This window comes from Corvus brachyrhynchos, unplaced genomic scaffold, assembly GCF_000691975.1.
Source record: "Corvus brachyrhynchos isolate BGI_N302 unplaced genomic scaffold, ASM69197v1 scaffold37, whole genome shotgun sequence".
In the NCBI taxonomy this organism is placed as follows: Eukaryota; Metazoa; Chordata; class Aves; order Passeriformes; family Corvidae; genus Corvus; species Corvus brachyrhynchos.
In genome coordinates this window covers 217,248-223,287 of record NW_008239289.1, presented here as the reverse complement: position 1 = coordinate 223,287, position 6,040 = coordinate 217,248, and the positions used below count along the sequence as shown (strand labels likewise).

The 6,040-nt window shown below is 41.8% G+C and overlaps 1 protein-coding gene across 13 annotated transcripts in view; it reads left to right on the top strand.

The window, feature by feature from the left end:
• The window catches only part of CUNH9orf3 (chromosome unknown C9orf3 homolog), a 219,043-nt gene that overhangs the window by 179,170 nt on the left and 33,833 nt on the right, over positions 1 to 6,040 (top strand). For 4 of the 13 annotated variants that reach the window (XM_017740429.1, XM_017740422.1, XM_017740424.1 and 1 more), the window contains one exon: positions 501 to 1,312. The exons of 7 other annotated variants lie outside the window; for them this stretch is intronic. The gene's annotated coding sequence lies outside the window, so the exon portion shown is untranslated. Of the gene's footprint in view, positions 1 to 263; positions 1,313 to 6,040 lie in introns of those variants that run through there. 2 more of the 13 variants (XR_001864013.1, XM_017740425.1) reach the window with 2 other exon arrangements.

Below are 6,040 nucleotides of genomic sequence, written 5' to 3'. Positions count from 1 at the left end.
AGCAGGAACAGGAGTCGAGCCCTAGAGCAAAAAAAAAGATGTACCTTTCCTAAGAGCCTTTGAGAAATGTTGTTGCTGTTTTCTCTCAAAAAATGAATCAGTGCACATTATGATGTCCTTATGGTAGACACTAAATGGCCTAAGGTGGAAAAACTACCTCAGTACTGTTTAAGAGGACTGTTGGCTAAGGATGAGAAGGTATGTGGGTATGTAGCACATCACACAGTATTGCTCTGGTAACGTGCCTCCAACATTATTTTCAGGGTAACCTGCTAATAACCGAGAGAATGTGCTTCCACCATCGATCCTCCCTGTCTTCTCCAGACCTTGTTGTGGTAGCTCTAGGAAGCTAAAGACATCATTGTTAACTCTGTAACTACAGTTACACTCTACTGGTAACCTAAAAAATAACTCAATTTGGAAATCTGGGGCAATGAAGAATGCACAGAAATACCTGCATTGTAACAGAGTAATAACTTTAAATGCTGTTTCTGTTGCAGGAAAGATCACAGACAACTCTTTTAATAGATCTTCTACTAAACCCCGATGGTACTAGGATTTCATTGACCCAGGACATCAAAGGAAGGATTATGTGACTGCTAAAACAATCAGCTGACAGAAATATTTACCTTTCTGTATTTCTAGAGGCTCACTGTAACTGAGAACACATGCACACAAAACAAACTACACACACACATGTTACTCTGGCTTTAGGTAATTCTTTGATACAAGAAGTTTGGGGTTTATCCTTGCTCTTTGGTAATACAATCATTCTGGTTTGCAGATGCCAAAGATTCTTGATTTGAACAGTTTTATTAATTTGGGCATTCTGAAAATTGATGAAACGGTATTGTGTACTTAAAATTTTGCTTGTAACTTCTATGTCATGTTAAAAAAACCTCAATATAAAATAGCAGGGGCTGGGGTGGGGCTCATGAGATTAGATAGAAGCAGAAATAAACCGTGGAAAGTTACCTGCCGTGATCCTGGTGATGGGATGGGACTTAAGAAAAAACAAAGATCAGCATGCTCTCTCTGTCATGTTTGGGTTAAATTTTACCAGAATGTCAGACCTCCCATTTTATGAAAGCGTCTTTCATACCTTTGTGATGCTTCTTTTGCACAGTGATATGTCAACTGTATTTTTTCTTTCCTGATGAGTGAATCTCTACATTTCTAGAAGACATCTTAATTGTTCCTTTCAGAGAGTACAGATTTAAAACACAAAAATCTGTGAATTTATTTCCCTTGTACTCTATTGTTTTATATCAAATCCTCTTGTAAAAATAAATTTTTTTCCCAAGTACATATAGTCTTTCTATTGCACAGTGGTTCAACATTAATTTACAAACTTGGGAAAAAGAATTACTCCATTTCTGCTTTTGCAGCAGGAGAAAAGTACCTGAAAGTTGTTACTTGATAGATGTTAACGAGAAAAAATAAAGGTGGTATTTTTTTTTTAAAGTTCTTATGCTCGGAATATAAAGTAAAAGCCTGCCTATACACTCTCTTCAGTACAAAGAGTACAGTTCCTTTTCACCTCACCACATTTTCTGACCTCTCCCTATCCAGGCACACAGTGTCAAAACCTGAATTAAGGGACACTCAGCAACTTCTTTCAAATGCAGCAAGAGTTAGGAAATTGTCCAGGAGCACACTGAGACACCACAATGACTTCTAATGTAGTGACACTCACAGACATAGTTATTACAGGATCCCATTCGTAACAGAGTTATGCTTCATTTCACAGGTTTTTCTACAACGGCCAGGAGCTTGCTCTTTGCCTTTTTCATTGTGTAAGGAAAAAAATGCAGAGCTGGATAAGACTCTTGCACAAAACATGCAGAAATTAAAGACACTGTAAGCCTCTTCATAGCCAGTACTGTTAAAACTGCAGGACAAGGAAGATACTCCACACTTTCTAAAATATTGCCAAATTTTTCTTCTTTCAAAACAATCTACTTGCCTTTTTTTTTTAATATTGAGCACAGCAGTAGCTTACTTTGTTTGCTCTCACAGTCTGCTTCAGCAGTATTAACTTGAGTGTTTCCCCTCACTACAACTTCATGATCCATCATGCATGGTAGCAACTGAGAAAAGAAACAGAAAATGAGATACAAACACCAAAAACCCTAAAAAATGGCAAAAAGGTGGCAGTTGCTGGCCCTTCATCAGGCCTTATAGGGCATTTTGGTGCTAATCCAAGCACTGGGATATGGAGTGAGGCTCCAGATTAAGAAGAAAGCTAAAGGTGGCATTGAACAGTTACCATAACTCATCAGAGAGCATAGGAGACTCATGTATGTATTGTATAGTAGGGTCATTAACATGCTATAAACATTACCCTTAGTTTAAAATCCTTCTGAATCATGTAAAAAGCATTGGAAGTGAACTATATAATTATTTACATAATCACAAATTAAGCTGAGTTAGAAGGGATGCACAAAAATCATTTAATTCAACCCCTGGTCCTGCACAGCACCAGCCCCAGGAGTCACACCATGTGCCCGAGGGCATTGTTCAAACACTTCTTGAACTCTGTCAGGCTGATGCTGTGACCACTTCCCTGGGGAGCCTGTTCCAGTGCCCAACCACCCTCTGGGTGAAAAATTCTTTCCTAGTATCCAACCTAAACCTTGCTAACACAGCTTCAGGCCATTCCCTCAGGTCCTGTAATGGGCACCACAGAGATCAGTATCTGCCCCTCCTCTTCCCCCCACAAGGAAGCTGCAGACTGCAATGAGGTCTGTCCTCAGTCTCCTCCAGGCTGAACAGATCAAGTGACTTCAGCTGCTCCTCACACAGCTTCCCCTCAAGGCCCTTCACCGTCTTTGTACCCCTCCTTTGGATGGTCTCTAAGGGCTTCAGATCCTCAAGCAGTTTGCATTTAAACCACCTCTGTAAAATGCTGCAGTACCTGATATGCATGAGTGTTTCTAAAATAAAATATTCCCAGGCTGGCAAGGCTGTGCCTGATGCCCCCCAAGACACAGCTGGCCCTCCTGGCTGCCAGGGCACTGCTTACTCATGTTCAGCTTGCCAGGACCCCCAGGTCCCTTTCCATGGCACTGCTTGCCAGCATCTCATTCCCAGTCTGTCCACACATCCAGGGTTGCCCCATCCCATGTGCAGAGTCTGGCACTTTCCCTTGCTGAACTTCATATGGTGGGCGATTGCCCAGACCCCTGATTTGTTGAGGTCTCTCTGCAGGCCCTCTCTGCCTTCAAGGGAGCCAACAGCTCCTCCCAGTTTTGTATCATCTGTGAACTGGCTCAGTTCCCTTCCAGTCCTGTGTCCTGTGTCCAAATCCTGTGTCCAAGTCATTTGTGAAGATGTCAAAGAGCAGAGGGTGGAGGATGGGGCCCTGTGGAACCCCAGCAGTGACAGGTCCCCAGTCTGATGTCACCCCATTCACTGTAACCCTTTGTGCCTGACCTGTGAGCCAGTCGCTCACCCATCCCACAACGTGTTTATCCAGCTGTGGGCTGGACATTAGGTCCAGGAGGATCCTGTGAGAGACAGTATCAAAAACTTTACAGGCTTCCCTTCATCAGCTGGGTTACCTTGTCAGAAAAGGAAACCAGCTTTGATAAGCAGGACTTTCCTCTCATGCAGCCATGCTGGCTGTAACCGATGACTGTGTTTCAGGTGTTTTTCAGTACCCCCAAAATAATCTACGGAACTTTACCAGGCACTGGAGTGAGACTGACAAGCCTGTAGTTTTCAGTGTTATCCTTCTTGCCCTTCTTGAAAATCAGGGCATTGTTTGCCAGCTTCCAGTCAGCTGGGACCTCTGGATTCCCAAGACCGCTCAAAAGAGACATTTGTGATGACATCAGGCAGTTCGTTGAGGATTCTTGGATGAATCCTATCAGGCCCCATAGATTTGTAGGGATCCAGCTGGAGTAGTAGATCCTGCTCATGTAAGTTTTTAATAGGCCCTATCAAAAGCCTAACAGAAGAAAACACAACAAACCACCAATGTTATTGCTCATTTTATTCATGATTCTCTCTCAAGGTGGGTGTTTCTATATTGAGTTCGTGAGAGAAGGAAGTTGTAGAATCTAATTGTAATAAATTAAAGTAAACAACAAAAAAATCAATTTCCAAACTTAGTGTAACTAAATCATCACAGGAAGCCATGTCTTTTCAAATGATACCTCCATCCAGGAGATGGACGCAATGATCCTTGTGGGTAGCTTCCAATTCAGTGTATTCTATGACTATACGTGGCTATGACAAGAGGCATCTATATAGGTATGCCTTTGCCTTCTGGTTTCATTCTACTTCTTTTTCATGGGCAGCCCCCTCTGAATAAAATACAGCATTTTGTAGGGTTTTTTTCCCCTCCCATCTGTAATTTCCAAACACAGTGGCAGTTTTACACTGAATAGCATTAGAAAGCCCAGTGCTGGGCTATCTCCCGCTTACTTCATCAGGCCAGCATCTGGTTAGGATCTCAAGTGATTCTTTTCTGGATGTAGCTTTTAACCCTGAAAATTCATCTCAGATGAAAAATTAAAACTGTATCCATATAGTCAGGCAAGGCCTTGTGCCACTTACTGGGCCGTGTCTTCAGAGTAAAGGCAGGCCTTAACGAGGGGGTGGCCTGGCGAGTCCCTTGGCCCCTCAGTGGGGATGCATTCATCCCTTGTCATACACCTTCTGTTGCTAGTACAGAGTAAAACACACCATTTTGCTGACAGCTGTTTTTTGTCTGCAGCGTTGCTGGGAGGTGTTTGCAGCTGCTCAGTCTGCACAGTTTTGTACCTGTACTTTTCTCCTTTAGGAGGGAATCAGCTGTACCCTATTGTCAATGCCTTGCACATAACAGGAAAGGAAAAAGGTCTGGAAAGAAAGCAGCAGAAATGCAGCCTGAGCAAGTGGGCAGCTTGAGGAAACAAGTAGGCATAAGGAGCCTAAGGATTCTGACATATAAAAAGCACTATGGAAAAGGATATTACCAAAACAAATCAAAAAAGTCCTATGGAGCATTAAAATGTATCATGCAGAGTATTGCAGCCAGCCAGTTCACCTCCACTGCTGATCAAAGTCTTCAGAACTGGTATTTGTACTGCAGAAAATTTTAGGTGTTAGTTTGCAGGCTCCTCTGCATACAGTGGTAGGTGGGAGACAACCATGGTGCTTTTGTAAAAATGAACACACAGCTGAGTTACCACATGCCAAAGGCAATCTGTTAGTTTGGGGTTGATTCTTTCCATGCAGAAACTGGACTCTAAATCTGGAAAACCCACACCTTCCAGCCCCCCCTACTGCAGGCAAGTGCCAGCTGGCCCCTATGTGTGCTGCAGCAGGTCTCACTTTCACTGCACATATTTAAGAGTAAGGAGTAGTATATGAATTGTCTAAGGCCACTCAAATTTTTACCTGTAACTTAATGGTATTTTACTTTGAAAAAAAGCACTCACATAATAATGTACTTCTAAGGTAAGAGAAACATTTGAAATAAGCCCACATCCTGCATAAAACCATACTCTTAATTCACTGAAAACCGTAATTCACAACACTAATTCTTAATAACTAAAAAAAAAAATACATCTTGTGGTCTTTTAAAGCTATAAAATACCTACCTTTGTGATGCAGTTCCCAGTATTCATGTTTTATGTCTTCTCTAACAGTCAAAGATTTCAACAGACATCTAAGTGCATTTCTCTTCTTGGCCTCAATCTCTGATCCCCAGAATAGTCAGAAGAAAAAAAAATTGCAAGAAAGGACAAGAAGCAACCAAATAGAGGAGCCTGACTCATCTAGAATTTCACCTTAAGTATACTGAGTTTAGGCACATATACAAAATATGGAGTGAACATACATGCTGAAACAGCTATGTGCCCTTGTTTCTGTGGGCAAAATATACTGGAAAAATTATTTTAAAATCTTACCCTGCTGCCAGGTTGACATTTCATGTCGGTCAAATATGCCAGTACTTAAAGAAACTGAGTCTCCTTAGGAGACTAACCGCATTTTTCATTTTGCTGTGAATTAATCTAAGTACGTATTTTCTGCACAAAATTAAGGTCCT